The following is a 16,926-nucleotide window of genomic DNA, read 5'->3' as shown; positions in this document are numbered from 1 at the left end:
CAACTGATTTTTAACTGTCACCTCTCTATTACGGTCTGCCCTCTCCTTAATTTTTAATATCTCTAATCACTGATGGCGCTGCCACTGCTGCCCGACACCCACTTCTGCTGCCCAGCCCCTGCCACTATTTCCCCTTCGCTGCCTCTCACCCACTCCACTCACTCATCCCTCTGGTAGCGGTGGTGGCAGGCGCAGGCGGGCCTTGTCGGCCTGTAGACCAGTCTCCTCTGCCTGCATGCATGTGCAATAGGAGTTATGGAGTGTTGCATCCCGAAGCATGCACTGATGCCATTTACATGTCGACACTGCATGAGGGATACTGGAGGACACATCCCATCGCTGTGGTGTGGCGTTTTAAAGGGGAAGTGGCACAAGCTGCTGCTTGCACGGAAGTATTGATGCTTAAACAGTGCTGCAGTGGGCCAGTGGCAGCTTGGAGGATGGGCAGGTAGGCCTCCCCTTAAGGGAATCCCTCGCCTCGTGCCAAAATGTTTTGACGCTTCGAACTCATCCCTAATAAATAACACTTTGTTTCCAGTTTGGAGGGGAACCTCACAAGTGTTATCAATTTTTGAGAAAAGCCTCACTAAAATGGGATCCCACCAGTGGGCATTCAATTTATATACCCCAAGAGGCATCATGTCCACTCCAGGGGCTTTCCCAAGGGTCAGGCACCAATTAGCTGCTTGCACTCTAGTGCTATGTTTGTAGGCCACTTTGGAAGGGAGCCAGATTCAGGACTTTTTATTCATATCAGTTGTCTCATTCTGAGTGCTACCATAGATGGTCTAGAAGAATTGAAACCAGGTCTCAGCTGGGATATGTGCATATGAGATGGAATTAGACTGAATGCCAGTTGCCACCAATTAAATGCTTACAGGGACAGTGCTCTTATTAAATTAAACTCGACTAGCTTACCCCGCACAGAGCATCTGCATGCTAGTACTTGATTGCTCCTCTCACCCCCTGCCACAGCCCCCTCACCTCAGAGATCTCTCCAGCCTCACCTGAGTCACACTGCTGCTGCTCCTGCTCCATCCTGTTGCTTCCATCCCCCTCACCCCTCTTGGTCACTTCTCTATCCTTTTACTCGACCCCCCCTCACCCCTGTTGGTCATGGCAGCAGCGTTGCTGGTGCCTACTGCCCAAACTGCAGCCCCCTATCCCCAGAGACCTCCTCACCTGAGTCCCACTCCTGCTTCTCCCCACAGGAGCAGGAGCCGCAGCAGTTGATCAGGCCCTTCCTCACTGCCGCTCATAGCCGCTCATTCCTCTTAGGCTGCTGACAGGCCTGAGCCCATCCCTTGTCTTCCTGCCTTCCTCCGCCAATGGCCTTGGTAGTCCCAAACAGCAGCAGTGGTTGACTGGGCCCTTCCTTGCTGCCACCACCACCATGTCCACTTGTTCCCCTCGGGCAGCTGACAGGCTTGGGACCATCCCTCGCCCTTCCTTCTTTCTCTCTTCCCCTCCCTTCATTTCTCTCTTTCTCTCTCCTACACTCACTCTTCCCTTCTTTCTTTCCCTCCTTCTCCCTCCCTCCCACTCCCTCTCTTCACCTTCTCTCCCCACTCCCTTCCTGAGTTAACAGATCTTGTTCATCTTGTTTCCTCATCTAATTCACACAACGTCAGCCTCCTTCTCCTGAATGGGCTCTTTCCTCCCTCACAACCCATCTCTTTGCAGACCCCTGCTCACTATCCCCCCCTCTATACATACACACACACTACACACACACTACACACACACTCCTCTCCTCTCCTCTCCAGTCAAGAACATCTTCTGACCAGTAACAGTTGTATTCCAACCTTAGGCCCATTCTCCCTAGCTGCATATGGAATCCTCACTGCCCAATCACCATGGTACTTCTTGCAAACTCTCACAAGAGCTGCCACACATGGGATTAGCCACAGGTATGCCTTAAACTCCAAAAGTTTAGTGAGGCAAGACCTTCCCTTGCAGAAGCCATGCCGGTTCTCCATCAACAAGGCCTGTTCTTCTATATGCTTAATAATTTTGTCCTTAAGTATGCTTTCCATCAATTCACCCGGCACCGAAGGTAAGCTGACTGGCCTGTAATTTCCCGGATCCCCCCGGATCCTTTCTTGAAAACGGGAGTCACACTGGCAACTTTCAAGTCTTCTGGTACAGAGCCTGAGTGTAGGGACAAGCTATATATTTTTGCCAGGAAATCAGCAATTTCACATTTGAGCTCCTTCAGAACTCTTGGGTGGATGCCAACTGGCCCTGGCAATTTGTTAATTTTTTTCTTTTCAAGACAGTTTAGAACATCTTCCCTTGTCACCTCAAATTTGCCCAATTCCTCAGCCGCTAAACCTGAAAAACTCAGTTCTGGAGAGGGTATATGATCAGTATCCTTCACCGTGAAGACAGATGCAAAGAACTCATTCAGCTTCTCTGCAATCTCCTTATCCTCCTTAATAATCCCTTTCACACCTTCATCCTCTAATGGTCCAACTGCCTCTCTGGAAGGTTTTCTACTTCTGATATATTTAAATAAGTTTTTGTTATTCCCCTTAACACTTCTAGCTATATGCTCCTCAAACCCTCTTTTTGCAGCGAAGTGGAGCAGCCGCTCTCTCTATTGCAGCCACTCAGCTCTGCATGGTCACTCCTTCTCCCCAGCTCACTGCCTAAAGTGGCGGTGGACCGGATGGCCCAGCTACCAGGGGCAATCATACAAACAAAGGCTTTGTTCTACCTTGGGAAAGACCTAGGTTCAGACCTAGGTCTGAAGCAACCAGGACCAGAGGGCTTGCGGTGCCCAGTTGACATGAGCTGCCTAGGTTACCCCAGGCAGCTTGTGTTGTGTGCACAGCCTGACTATCTCATTCACATCATAGGAACATAGGAAGCTGCCATGTACCGAGTCAGATCATAGGTCCATCTAGCTCAGTATTGTCTACACAGACTGGCAGCGGCTTCTCCAAGGTTGCAGGTAGGAATCTCTCTTAGCCCTATCTTGGAGAAGCCAGGGAGGGAACTAGAAACCTTCTGCTCTTCCCAGAACGGCTTCATCCCCTAAGGGGAATATCTTATAGTGCTCACACATCAAGTCTCCCATTCAGATGCAAGCAGGGCAGACCCTGCTTAGCTAAGGGGACAAGTCATGGTTGCTACCACAAGACCAGCTCTCCTCTCTCATCAACCAGAGACTTTCTTATATTCAGATTGTGTGCACAGTGAGTGTCCTACTGTAGCAATAGCAATAGCACTTACATTTATATACCGCTTTATAGCCGGAGCTCTCTAAGCGGTTTACAATGATTTAGCATATTGCCCCCAACATTCTGGGTACTCATTTTACTGACCTCGGAAGGATGGAAGTCTGAGTCAACCTTGAGCCCCTGGTCAGGATCGAACTTCTGGTTACAGGGCGGCAGTTTTACCACTGCGCCACCAGGGGCTCATACTGTAGATAGTATGTCCACCTCACATCAATCCTGGAGAGAAATGTGTCATTATATGCTACAAAGAGAGGTGCAAAGCTCCTTGCTTGTTAAGATTGGTTTGTCACAAATGGTCATAGCATGTCATAGGGTAGCCAGCACAGCAGTTGTATGGATGATATGAAGGTAACATGAGGGGAGAAAGATAACATCCTATGAGGCATACCTATATATGTTGTTCATATACAAAAGAAGAATCATTCTAGCCTTTATGCATGTAGAAGCACAAGAACAAACCTAGGTGTGGCTTATATTTAATAACCAATCAATTCATCTCTAAGTATGTTTCTGATAACTTATATTCTCCAAATGCAATATTGAAACACATGTTTAGGAATATCGTTGTGAATTGTATTTTTGTTTTTGTTTTTTTTAAAGGTACAATAAACTCCAGCTGGTATATCATATCTCTAACCAGTAGGTGTGTTACAATAAATTAGTTATTTAAATGATCTAGATTTAGGAGCAAAAAGAAAGAAATCAGGACAAATATTTGAAAACTAAACCCTTTGTAAAAGAAGCAAAATGAAAACATCAAGATGAGTGAAATCCTAGACGTTATACATTAAGTAGTTCAAAGCTTCCCAGGGAGATCAAGGAACTTAACTTAACTTGATTAAGGTATCTTGCCCTGATTGCTGGTGAAATGTGCGAGCCTGGCAGTGCAAATAACCCTTGGGACTTTCTCTTTTTCCTTCTCCTCCTCCTCCTCCTCCTTCCTCCTCTTTTCCCTAAATGTTAAACTTGTTCTTGCATGTTATGGACTTATGAAATCATTAATCACTAGAATTATCATTCTAAGCAGAAAGGTAAAACCAGTTATCAACTACTGTTTGTCCTGGGTGGATTCCCAAAAGGAGGGGAATGAAAAAATAGATTATAAAAGCATAAGCACTGGTGTGACTCAATAAAATAAGGTTTTAATATACATATACGATGTCTCTAATTAGATCTCAGAAGAACAGCGCTGCTGGATCAGCCCCAAGGCTCTTCTATTCCAGCATTCTGTTTCTCCCAGTGGCCCACCAGATGGCTTTGGGAAGCCCACAACCAGGAGATTAAGGCATGTCCTCTTTCCTGCTGTTGCTCTCCTGCAACTGTTATTTGGAAGCATCCTGCCTCTGATCCTGGATATAGCCCATAGCATCAAGGTTTGTAGCCATCGATAGACTTGTCATCCATGAATTTGTCTAAGCCCTGCTGGTGGCCATCACCACATCCTATGGCAGAGAATTCCATAGATTAATTATAAGCTGAATGAAAAAGTACTTTCTTTTGTCATTCCTAAATTTCCTGGCCATCATTTTCATGGGATGTCTCTTGGTTCTAGTGTGTCCCACTCAAGTATGAGAGAGGGAGATAAATTTCTCTATCTCCACACTATGCATAATTTTATGAATCATTATGTCTCCCCTTCGTTGTCTTTTTTCCCTACAATAAAAAGCCCCAGATATTATAGCCTTGTGTCATGTTCTGCTTACCCTGGGGCCCTGCACATTGCTGCCCCTTGTGGGGCATACCACATTGTGCTATACTGCATCAGACTCTGGAATCCCTGACAGGCTCTGCCTTTTGGAGTCATTCACTGGTCCATTCCTCTAGCAGTAAGTATAAGAGGCTTCCTGTCTGAAGCTACCCTTGCTTAAGTAGCAAGTTTCTCCTGATCTGGTGTGATCTCCAAGCTATTTCTCTTGATGTGACCCTTGGCCTGTTATTACTCCTGCTACCTGTTTGATCCCTCTGGTTCCTCATTACTGATCGCGTTTTGACCACTGATGTGGCTTTGACTCCTGGCTTCTGTCTTGACCCCGGACTGGATGACTATTTGGTTTAACCCTCTGCATACTCCTGATCCATGGCTCTTGTTTCAGTCCTTGGCTCTGATTCTAGTGGATTACTTGACTTGACTCCTGGTGTGTTGCAGGGGAGTAACAGCAGGACAGAGGGCAGATCCTCAACTTCTGCCTATAGGCTCCCAGTGGCATCTGGTGGGTCACTGTGTGAAACAGGATGCTGGACTAGATGAGCCTTGGGCCTGATCCAGCAGGGCTGTTCTTATGTTCCTATGCGTACTTCATTCCTGATTCCAGTCTTAACACTACTACTACTACTACTTGTATACCACTTTTAAACAAAAGTTTCCAAAGCAGTTTACATAGAAAAATAAATAATTAATAAATAAGATGGTTCCTTGTCCCCAAAGTCTAAAAAGAAAAAAAGGAGAGACTAGCAACAGCCATGGGAGGGATGCTGTTGGGTTGGATAGGGCCAGTTGCTCTCCCCCTGTTAAATGTAAGAGAACCACCACTTTGAGGTGTCTCTTTGCTCAATTAGCAGTAAATTAAATTCAGTCCTGATGTATCTATGTGACTGGCCCTGTCCCTCAGTCCTGGCTTCTGGACTCGGTCAGAGAGCTCCTTCTCCCAGCTCACTGTCTAAAATGGTATTAAAAATGGAATGTTGATATTAAACAATATCAAAAATCAATACTAACATCTAAAACCCACTTTAATTTCCCCACTCCCTCCCACCCAAAATGAGACTTAAGGCACAAACACAACTCACTATGTTGGATCTAGTTTTTAAATCTCTCTCTAAAACCCTAAAATGGTGTCCGGCCAGTCAAGAGTGATTGTTCACATGACTGCCTTCTGGGGTAGAACTAACTGTAAGAAATTCAGCAGGAACACATTCATAGATAATTGGTCAATTTTGCTAATGTGTTGGATTGAGAAATTTTTGTGCCACATTCAATTTTTTTTTCTTTTGAAATATTTAGTTTTGTATTGATTCTGTTTTAATACACCAAAAAAATGTGTAAAGAGGGAAGACACAAACTTGAAAATAATCGGTACAATACAAACTTACAAAAATCAAGAGATTGCACCTAGTGTTTTTTTTAAACTAAAATAAATAGGTAGTAATACCATGCAACAACATGGTATAACATATAAGCTTATAAGCACTACTTTAAACTGCAAACTTGCTGAATGCGACACATATTTACATGTTTGTAGCTTTCACCTGGAACACATCACATGATTTGCAGTCTACTTTCAGGCCCTACAATCATCAGGGGCAAGACATTGGTGGGGCAGGCAATTGGTTGTCTAGAAGTCTAGACAAGTGTAGAGCAGTGGATTGTAGGAGGCAGTATGTTGGCTTTGCTAACAGGGGCATAGCTAGGGGAGAGGGGTCTGTGTTCATCCCTCTCTCTGGTGGCCCCCCAGAGTGAGGGAGATAACTATTTCTCTGTGTAAAGCACTCTGAGCCATTTTTGGAAGGGCAGTATAGAAATCAAATTGATGATGATGATGATGATGATGATGAAAATAGGGAGTGGTGGAACTAGAAGGCCCTTAGGAGCTAGGGGTCCAGGGTTCTTTGAACCATTCCACGCAATTATAGCTACACCCCTGTTTGCTACGTAGATTGTTTCCAACCAAAGTAGTGCTGCCAAAGTGTGGGCATACTACTTAAGTATTTGCGCTCTTGCACAAAAGTGCATCAGCACGACTGGCTTGGAAATGTCCACATTATGCTGCAGAAAATGTTGGCTTATTTACATTTCAGCTTTACACAGAATTGTCACAGACCATAGTCAGCTTCACTCAATATATTCAGTGCATATACAGAAGTACAATTTCTATCGGTACCTTACTTTTAAGGGGTCCCAGAATTCCTTTTAAAATGGACTCATGTATAATCATTTATACAAAAACAAAGTACATTGTACATAATGTTACATAATGTTTGGTAAGGGCTATACCTTGTGAATTTCATGGCCATCTGGCACCACTCTCTCGCTCCTCTGCCCCTTTGTCCATGTTTATGTTTGTGTATGTGTGTGCACGCACACACACACACACAGACAGCCATACCAATCTAGGATAACACTTCATGCATCTGATGAAGGGGACTGTAGTACATGAAACTTATGCTACAATAAATGAACTTGTTAGTCTTCAAGATATAAACTCTTCACTATTTTTGCTCAACAGACTAACACAGCTACTGCTCTGGAGTATTTTAATTGTGTTGATTAAATAGCAGTTTTTAGGAAGCATAAATGTGCATGTTTCTTTGATCAATGCATGCACAGGACAAAAGAACTCTATAGTTTCAATCTATGGCTGCAATATTTAGTTGATTAATGGATTTCAACCATTTTAATAAACTAAAATTATTATTAACACAGAAGTATTTATACAGGTAGTTGCAGATGGCAAGCACTATAATAAAAAGAGGCACTCTCCTCCTATGTGGAAGTATGGAATACCTCTTCTAAAAGAATGCCTGATTCAACATACTCAGAAACAATATAAAAAATAAAGGAAAAGTTTGTGTAAGAACTATTGATTTTCTCATATGCACATTCATGAAGATGTAAGTGATCGATCAATTAATTGACTTAAAGTGATAGAATTACTCAAATTCATTGTATTTCCCCTATCCCAATCTTTTCTGCTTGGTCACAGATGAACTTTGTAATGCTTACCCTCTGAATAAACTACTTTATTGATTCTGGAGGGTCTCTACAGACACTAAGGACTTCACGCAAGCCTACAGGGAAATAACAGGCCAGCGATGCATACAGGCTGCTCAGGAGGTTAGACATGCACGGTCCTAGAGATCATGAAATGTAGCTGATGCACAAGAGGGAGAAAATCCTGAATTTTTGAACCCAGAGAAGCTAAAAACAACCACATACAGTGCACTAGTTTTTATTTAGATGAAAGTATATTTAGTCAGATGTTTTCCTCTAATACAAAATGTATGAGAAAAAGCTTTATTTGCAAACAAAGGCACAACAAAACATTTCCTGTTGCCCTGAATGCTAATGATGGAAGTCTGTTGCTATGGTGATGCTAATTTTAACACAGTTGCCTGTGGACTTCATATGAACTGCCTGTTTTAACTCCTGTAAATGTCATTCATGAAATGAAAACCCATTAATGATTCGCAAGGGCACAATGTTCCACTTTAATTAGAATAATAAGGAATGCTAATGTACAAAGTCCAGGTCTGTAGATTGCTACAAAGCTCACACTGTCAAAAGTAATTACCAATGACAAGGATTTTGCTGCATTTTTTTTAAAAAAGAAAACTTTAGAATATTAGGACCTTCCACTTAAGCATATAAGTCACTTCCATGTAGTACATTCGTCTTGTGTTATTCACCCCTCAATTACAATGGGATTTACACTCTCCTATTCAACAAGCTTCAGTTCAAGCTGTAAAAGAATTATTGCTGTCTTTGTAAGAAAGCATGGCAAAAGATTAAGTTAAGAAGAAAGTAACTGTTAACTATGCAGTGATTTCAGAAGGTAAATGTCAATTTACATGTTAAAAAATAAAGAAGAAATAACTGAGAATAACTTTTTAGGTGCAACTCTATTTTAAGGCTGCCTGTTGTCCCTATTTATGCAATATGGAAGCATAAGTCACATTGAAGTCACTGGCTGACATCCTGGTGTTTGAAGCAAACAAACTCCAGCTCCCACTTAGTGCAAGCCGCTACTTTACTCCTAGTTCTTCTCTCTCTCTCTATCAAATGTGTACACCACCCCAAACTTTCGTCTCTGGGTGGTTAACAATAGCATAAAACAAGTTAAAAACATATTTAAAAAACTTAAAACAATGTAACAATTTAAAAATAAACCAGAGATTTATTTTTAAACCAGAGATAAACCAGTGGTTTCGTGTGGATGCTAAAAAGTATTGGAGAAAGTATGGAGCCTTGAGAGACGCCATACTTAAGCTCAGATTTCGAAGAGCAATAATCTCCAATCGACACCATCTGGAATCTGAGAGGTAGGAGCTGAATCACTGTAAAGCACTGCCTCCCACCCCCAACACCCTCAGACGTTCCAGAAGGATACTATGGTCGATAGTATCGAAAGCTGCTGAGAGATCCAAAACTTCCTCTGTCAATTGCCAATTGGATATCATCCATCAGGCCGACCAAGGCAGTCTCCACCCAATAGCCTGCCTGAAAACCAGTTTGAAAGGGATCTAAATAATCGGTTTCCTCCAAGACCACCTGGAGCTGAGAGGACACCACCCTCCCAATTAACCTGCCCAGCCATGGGAGGTTGGAAACGGGCCTATAATTGCTCAGTTCCAAGGAATCTAATGCAGGCTTCTTTAGAAGAGGTCTAATGATTATCTCCTTAAGACAAGGAGGCATCCTGCCATCTCTCAGAGAAGCATTTATGATTTCTACCAGGCTGTCTACAACAACCTCCCTGCTAGATCGAACAAGCCATGTTGGACAAGGGTCAGGAGAACAAGCAGTAGGCCTCACCGCCCCAAGCAGCTTGCCCACATCCTCAGGGGTCACATACTGAAACTGATCCAGTCAAATCGCATAAGAGGAGTTGTTAGGCACCTCCAGCTCAGACATCAAATTAATTGTGGAGTCTCCATCTAGGTCGGCCCAAATCCAAGAAATTTTATCTGCAAAATACTCTTTAAACACATCACAGCATGTAACTGATGACTCCAAATTCTGGTTCAAGGGAGGGGGATACTAGTCCCCTCACAACCCTAAACAACTCCGCTGGACGTGAACTCGCAGAGGCAATACAGATAGAAAAGAACTGCCTATTTGCCACTAGTGCTACCTAAACATAGATCTTTAGATGTGCTCTATATCGCAATCTGTCGGATTCGAGTCGAATCTTTCTCCACTTGCACTCCATTCGCCTACCTTGCTGCTTCAGCCCCCGTAGATCTTCCGTATACTAAGCGGCCAATTTTGAACTGGGTCGGAGGAGATGCTTGGGAGCAATCGTGTCTACTGCCCTGGTGAGCAAGTTGTTCCAATTCTCAACCAGGGCATCAACAGGATCATCAGCAAAGCCAACATTGAATCCCTCCAAGGCTTCTTGGAATCTTACTGGATCCAATAACCTCTTCAGGGGGACCATTCTAATATGCCCCTCACCCTTGCAGAGGTGGGAAGTTGTTGTAAGTCCAACCTTAACCAGATGGTGGTCTGTCCATGACAATGGGAAATCTCAGGAGTCCCCACCCATGGAACACCACCCTGATCAGAGTAAAAGACCAAATCAAGCATGTGACCTGCAATATGTGTTGGTCTGGAGACCACTTGGGATAGTGCCATAGTTGTCATGGCCACTAGGAACTCCTGAGCTACCCGGACAGATTGGTTCCAAAATGAACATTGAAGTCCCCCAACACCAAGAGTCTGGTGCTTCTGAAGTGTGGTTGCTTTTGCACAAGAAAAGAGTTATTTTTGCATTCTCCCTGCAGTCTGAAAGTGTTGTTATTTTCCCCATATTACTGTCATGCTTTGACCTCAAGCAACAAACAGGTTTCTGATCCAGAGGGGAATAGCTGAACAAATCTCCCATCACCAACACAAAATAGTGCAGAACTCAGGCGAAGATAAATGAGACAGCCTGGGAATCTGAACCCACAGAGATGGTCCTTCCAGAACCAAACTCAGTGAAGTATCAGGAACATAGGAAACTGCCATATATTGTGTCAGACCATTGGTCTATCTAGTTCAGTATTGTCTTCACAGACTGGCAGCGGCTTCTCCAAGGTTGCAGGCAGGAATCTCTCTCAGCCTTATCTTGGAGAAGCCAGGGAGGGAACTTGAAACCTTCTGCTCTTCCCAGAGTGGCTCCATCCCCTGAGGGGAATATCTTGCAGTGCTCACACATCAAGTCTCCCATTCAGATGCAACCAGGGCAGACCCTGCTTAGCTATGGGGACAAGTCATGGTTGCTACCACAAGACCAGCTCATATCAGCCACCTCTCCCACTTCAGTGCTCACCGGCAAATGCATGAAACACATTGGCAGGAGATGACTGAGAAAATGGAAAGTGCTCAGCTCAAAGGTCCTTGAAGGTTCCACACTGCAACACGGGGGGGGGAGCCTGAGAGAGGTAGTTAGGGCCAAGAGACATAAAATTGCCTCACCAAATTCCAAAATGAACCTTTGGGTTGCATAAATGTTCACCACTGAGACCTATAGTTTGGCTGCCGAAGCATTACGTCCAATCCCAGATGCTGCCATAACTATGGTTTCATGCCGATTTTCAAACCACAATCATAGAGGCAGCAGAGCAGATGTGCCCAGGATTGCAGCCATCCCAAGTAATTCTCTTTGTCTGCCTCTCAAACCACAAGCCCCACTCCTCCGGTCAGCTATCCAGTGATGGAATTGCTTGTGAGTTACTCATGAAAAGAACTATGAAAGGAGACAAGAGAAAATTGGGGTCGCTGGAAATTGGGGCTGCCCTCTCCTGCGATTCCACGCACTGGCAGATCTGCATATGGCACAACTCCAGACCAAACCTCGGAATTTTGAATGGGTTTTAATATCTGTCTATGCACCAGATGTTCCTCACATCTGTGCATGTGGCCAGTCCAAATATCCAAATCTCCTTTGGGTGTGCACAAGGCTTCACAGGGAAGGGGGGTTGCAGTGATTCTGTCCTACCTTTTACCATGGAGAGTTGGGGGCCACATAAGTGGGGCCGCCTTTGTTGGGTTAGCTCAACTCAACTCGTGAGTATGCAGTCTGAAGGAAGACCTAGGGCCTTGCCAGTAGACTGGCCCTCTCATGAGAGGGTGAACCCACCAGCAGCAAGCTGCCAGTGGAGCAGGAGTTCGGTTTGGTCAGCATGGACTACTTTGACAGGGTAATCCCTCGCAACACCTTCCTAGGTCACGGTGGGACGCCCCACCCCACCACTATCCTTTGCTATTCCTTATATACATATTCCCTCCTAGGACATCTTTATTTTCCCTTTCCTGAGTAACAGGGATATAGTGCCCCTTTAGAACACATCCCCCCGCCCCAGTGCTTGCGCAGGAATGTTTGGGTGTTGGGGACTTTGGTGAGGGCAGTGCCATCACTGTCAAAAGAAGTGCTGGCATGGCATGGCATTTACAGGGATTTAAATACTCTTTTCATGCTGAGGGTGGGTGAAGTGCTCCAAAAATGCATGATTGGACTCAGCACATCACTTTCAAGATCGTAGCCAATCATGGTTGCTCCACTGACCTGCTGAGAATTTGCCCACAGTATGTCTATGGAGCTTCCTGGGATCAGCCTCAGTGGCTGAGCAGCTAGAAGGGGTTCCCCTCTCCTGGAACTGGAGGCTGGTGGGCTGGGGTTGGATCAATGTCTGCAGTTTGATTTAAAGTTTAAAATTGAAACTGCAGGTTTGCCAACCTCTGGTTTTGTATTACATCTGAATCCAGCCTATTAGATCAACTTGCTTCCCAGAGCTCTCCAAGGTCCTGAAGGCCAGACATGCCTTGTTTTGTTGGCCCTTGTGAGAGACCAGGGTAGAAAATTACTGAGAGAGGGGGAGAAATAAGACTGAGATGTAGTGGTTTGTCCTAAAGCTACCTTGAGAATTTAAGCCTGAGGTGAAATGTGAACTGGTAGTTTTTGGAAAGTAGATAGCACAAGAATAAATTTCAATTATGTCAAAATCAAATTCATTTTATTTAATGGCACAAGTGTTTCATACTAAATGTGGCCATAAAAATGGTGACTATTTGCAAAATTTTATTTGCAAAATGTTTAGATTGATCTTTGCTTTTTATGTGGGGCGGGGATGAATATCTTAAGAAGAATAAAATGTGAATAGGTATTTATTATTAACCTCATTGATAGTAAAATTGGATTTTAGATCTTCACTTTTGACATTTTATTTGAAAAACCATAAATCTGTGCTTTTGTTTCATCTTGTTATGTTTGCCATAGATGTCTCTTAAACTAAATAACACATCCAGTTTTCCTCAGGGACATTTACACTATCTGTGTCTGTAATCTGTTTACTGCTGCTGCTTTTGTCTATTATCTTTTGTGGCTTAAACTTTCTCATGTTTAAACTGTATATGATAAATGTACATTCGGCCACCAAACAAATACTACATTTGATGATGTGTTGAAGCTAACTCATTTTAGGCAAAGTTACACTGAAATTGATACCCTGAATAAAGGCTGAGAAGACTATTTCCAAAATCTGATTTTGTAAAGGAAAAGTCAGCTTGTGGCTGAAAGTTCATTTCCTCTGTTCCTTAAAAGGTCTCAGATGTATTAAACTGACTGTTGACCAGCAAAATATTGCAAGGCTGATATGTTGTTTTATCTAAACCAAGGTTGACATGTTTCAGAACTTTTTTCCCATTTAGAACATTGTGTCTTCCTATACAATACTTTCCTGATATTAGTTCCAGCATTTCAGACCACTAAAGCGAAAATATTAGAATGATAAAAACTGTCAAATCATGTTTGACAGTGTTCTGTGTTTTGTGTCAGATTTTTCTAGTGTATTTATTTCAATGTCTCTTAAATGATGGCATGTCCCTCAATGTATACTTGGACAGTAAAAAATGAATAAAAATATTCAAGAATGGTCAACAAAAAAGGACAATCTTCTTGATTATTTTTACTCAGTTGCCACTCATGACTTACAAAAAATATTTGCTCTACTAAGAAAAAAGTATTCCAGCCCTCACTGGTGAATTATTTGAGGATCAGGATGCTTAGCAGCATCTAGGAAAGGAAAGGTTGTTCTGTTGAGTCGGTGTCGACTCTTGGCGACCATGTAGCAAATACCTAATTATGTTTCCAATACAGAAGCACATGGGCTTCACAATGGCTGCTATGGAATGGCTGCTATGGAATGTTCCCCAAGCTGACAAGAGAGAAACCCAGGTTCCTCCCTTTCCTTAGCTCATTGACAATGTGGAAGAAATGAGGCCTGTAATGCTAAGTTATTACACTTGCAGTATTGCTAAATTGCTAGCAATTACACTTCTTCTTGCTATTTACAATAAGAGGTTTTCTAGACACTGGACACCCACACTAGTTAGAGAAGAGAGAGCACCATTGAAATCAATGAAATGTCATTCATGACAGACTTCATTCCTATTGATTTCAGTGAGACTTAGTCATGTCTAACAGTGTGGATGCTGCCAACATATTTGATATCAAACTGAGAACCCTTGATTATGCGGTGCCAAAGGATATTGCTTTTATTACTTTGCTAGCAGATTTTTAAGAATAAGTAAATCTAACTGAGCAAAGAGGCACCTTTCAAAGTGGTAATTCTCTTATATATAGCAGCGGGAGAGCAACTGGTCCTCTCCAACCCCAACACAGCATTCCTCCAGTGGCTGTTGCTGGTTCTGTTTTTGTATTTTTTGAGCCCTTTTGAGACAGGGGACCATCTTATTTATTTATGTTCTATGTAAACCACTTTGAGAACTTTTGTTGAAAAGTGATATAGAAATAGAGGTGTGTGTGTGTGTGTGTGTGTGTGTGTGTGTGTGTACACACACACCACACATTTTGTGAAGGACCAACTAAATTCAGTTCCGATAGACTGAATTTCTTCCAGGACATCTGCTTGTTTTATAGTCCATAATGCTCTTTGCTTCAAGTGTTAAACACAGCACTTATTGTTTGTTTTTAATCAGCTGGTGTGATTCCTATTTAAACAGCAGCACCTGTAGTGTTACAGTTGGAGTTGTGTCCAAAGGAGGCACAGTTTGAGAGCCTTTATACAAAAGCTCTATTGCATACATAACTCACAAAAACACACCATAGCTTTTGCCACATGCCAAATGATTTATGAAATGAACTGTAATGCATCCCTCCAAGAAGTCACTTGTAGTCCTGTAAGGACAATTCTTTGTTTGCTTTAATATATTCAAAGACATCTATGGCAATCTAGGCTGAGGGTATTTGGGTTCCAACCTAATATGGAAATGAAGGTATTTACTGCTTTGGTGCATCAGATGATCAATTGCTAGTTTGCTACTGCTGCAGCTGAACCCAGATTTATTTCTGGATTAGCGAGAGGTAACAAATGTCCAAACTGTGATACCTCCATTTGGTTCAGAAATAATGAGAAGCAAATCAGCTGATGTACTAAGTGTTGTTGGTTGAGTTCTTCCCTTTCCATTTCTATGTTCAATTCTCCTGAAACCAGAAAAGGCTGGATCAGAGTAGCTATAGTTATTCTCACCCACCCCCAGATCTTTTTTCACATTTTCAGATGTTTGGGATGATTTAAATTGCTCAGAAGATACAAGTTGATACTACTTGTCATGGAGTATCTGACTGCAGTGTTGTTGGCTGACATCCAGATTAAGAAAGAGCAAATGCTATGAGAAGAACACTATGGCTGTTGATAAGCTCCTAATCCAGCACTGAAGTTTTCATGGGGCAGAGTAAATTTTGGCAGCCTCCCCTTCACTCAGAAGTGCTCTGTGCCACCTGTAAATATGTCCTTGATGGCTGCACAACCCGCAGGAATATATTTTTGGATGGCTCACAGCTCAAAGAGGAGGAATAGGTCATCAAAATCTTCTCCCCAGTGCTGTGGCAGTCAAAACTATGAGCTGCACCAGCACTTCTCTCATAGTACTCACACTCTGTTATTCTGTCAGTCACTGTGATTATTCAAAAACAAAAGTATGGTAATAACTTTAGCAGGACCAACTAAAATGACAGTAATTAGCAGGCTTTTGAACACCCGGTAACATTAGATTTCTAAAGGCTGGATGTTAAGCAAAACAAAAATGTAGGGAAGAACGAGACAAAGTTTGGCAAGATGGAAAAATCCCAAGATATGTTTGCTGGGGTATCAATCAATCCCAGTTACAGGATGACTCTACCCATTCCTAAGCAGTTGTTCTTGGCTTTGCCTCAGGATCATAATCACATTAGTGACAACCTGATTTTCTGTGCTGATTATCCCAGATTGAACTCTGTGAACATGCATGCGGAATGGCATGTGAGATAACTGGTAAACATTTTTTCCCTTTTAAAAAAAGTAATGTAATGGGCTTACATGTTGGGGGGAGCATTTGTTAGCAGTCTTTTGCTTCAAATCAGACAATTAAATTTCCTACAATCGGCACCCCTTATGCTGATGTTTGTTGAGAGCTTCTGGCAGGGCACCCATCCCTCTTCAGCACCGCAGTATAATAGCAATAGCAATTGCAATAGCACTTACATTTATATACCGCTTTATAGCCGGAGCTCTCTAAGCGGTTTACAATGATTTAGCATATTGCCCCCAAAATTCTGGGTACTCATTTTACCGACCTCAGAAGGATGGAAGGCTGAGTCAACCTTGAGCCCCTAGTCAGGATCGAACTTGTAACCTTCTGGTTACAGGGTGGCAGTTTTACCACTGCGCCACCAGGGGCTCTTAACACTGGCAATGAGGGCAGACTCTTGCATCTGCACAGCTGGTATTATCTTGTGAAATCTAGAAGTCTGACATATGTTGTAGAAACTAATATAGTGCATCAGAGCAGTGAATGATGCTTATGTGGTCATAAGAGGAGCTTATGTTCTCCTGCTCCTGTGCACTGACATGGGTCTTCATAGGGTTATATCTATCTATCTATCTATCTATCTATCTATCTATCTATCTATCTATCTATCAT

The 16,926-nt window shown here is 42.9% G+C and overlaps 1 protein-coding gene across 21 annotated transcripts in view; it reads right to left on the bottom strand.

Annotated features, from left to right (window-relative positions):
- The window catches only part of DMD (dystrophin), a 1,901,967-nt gene that overhangs the window by 159,153 nt on the left and 1,725,888 nt on the right, over positions 1–16,926 (bottom strand). The window lies entirely within an intron of this gene.

The sequence above is a fragment of the Hemicordylus capensis genome, chromosome 3 (assembly GCF_027244095.1).
Source record: "Hemicordylus capensis ecotype Gifberg chromosome 3, rHemCap1.1.pri, whole genome shotgun sequence".
In the NCBI taxonomy this organism is placed as follows: domain Eukaryota; kingdom Metazoa; phylum Chordata; class Lepidosauria; order Squamata; family Cordylidae; genus Hemicordylus; species Hemicordylus capensis.
This window is presented reverse-complemented; position numbering and strand designations above follow the sequence as displayed.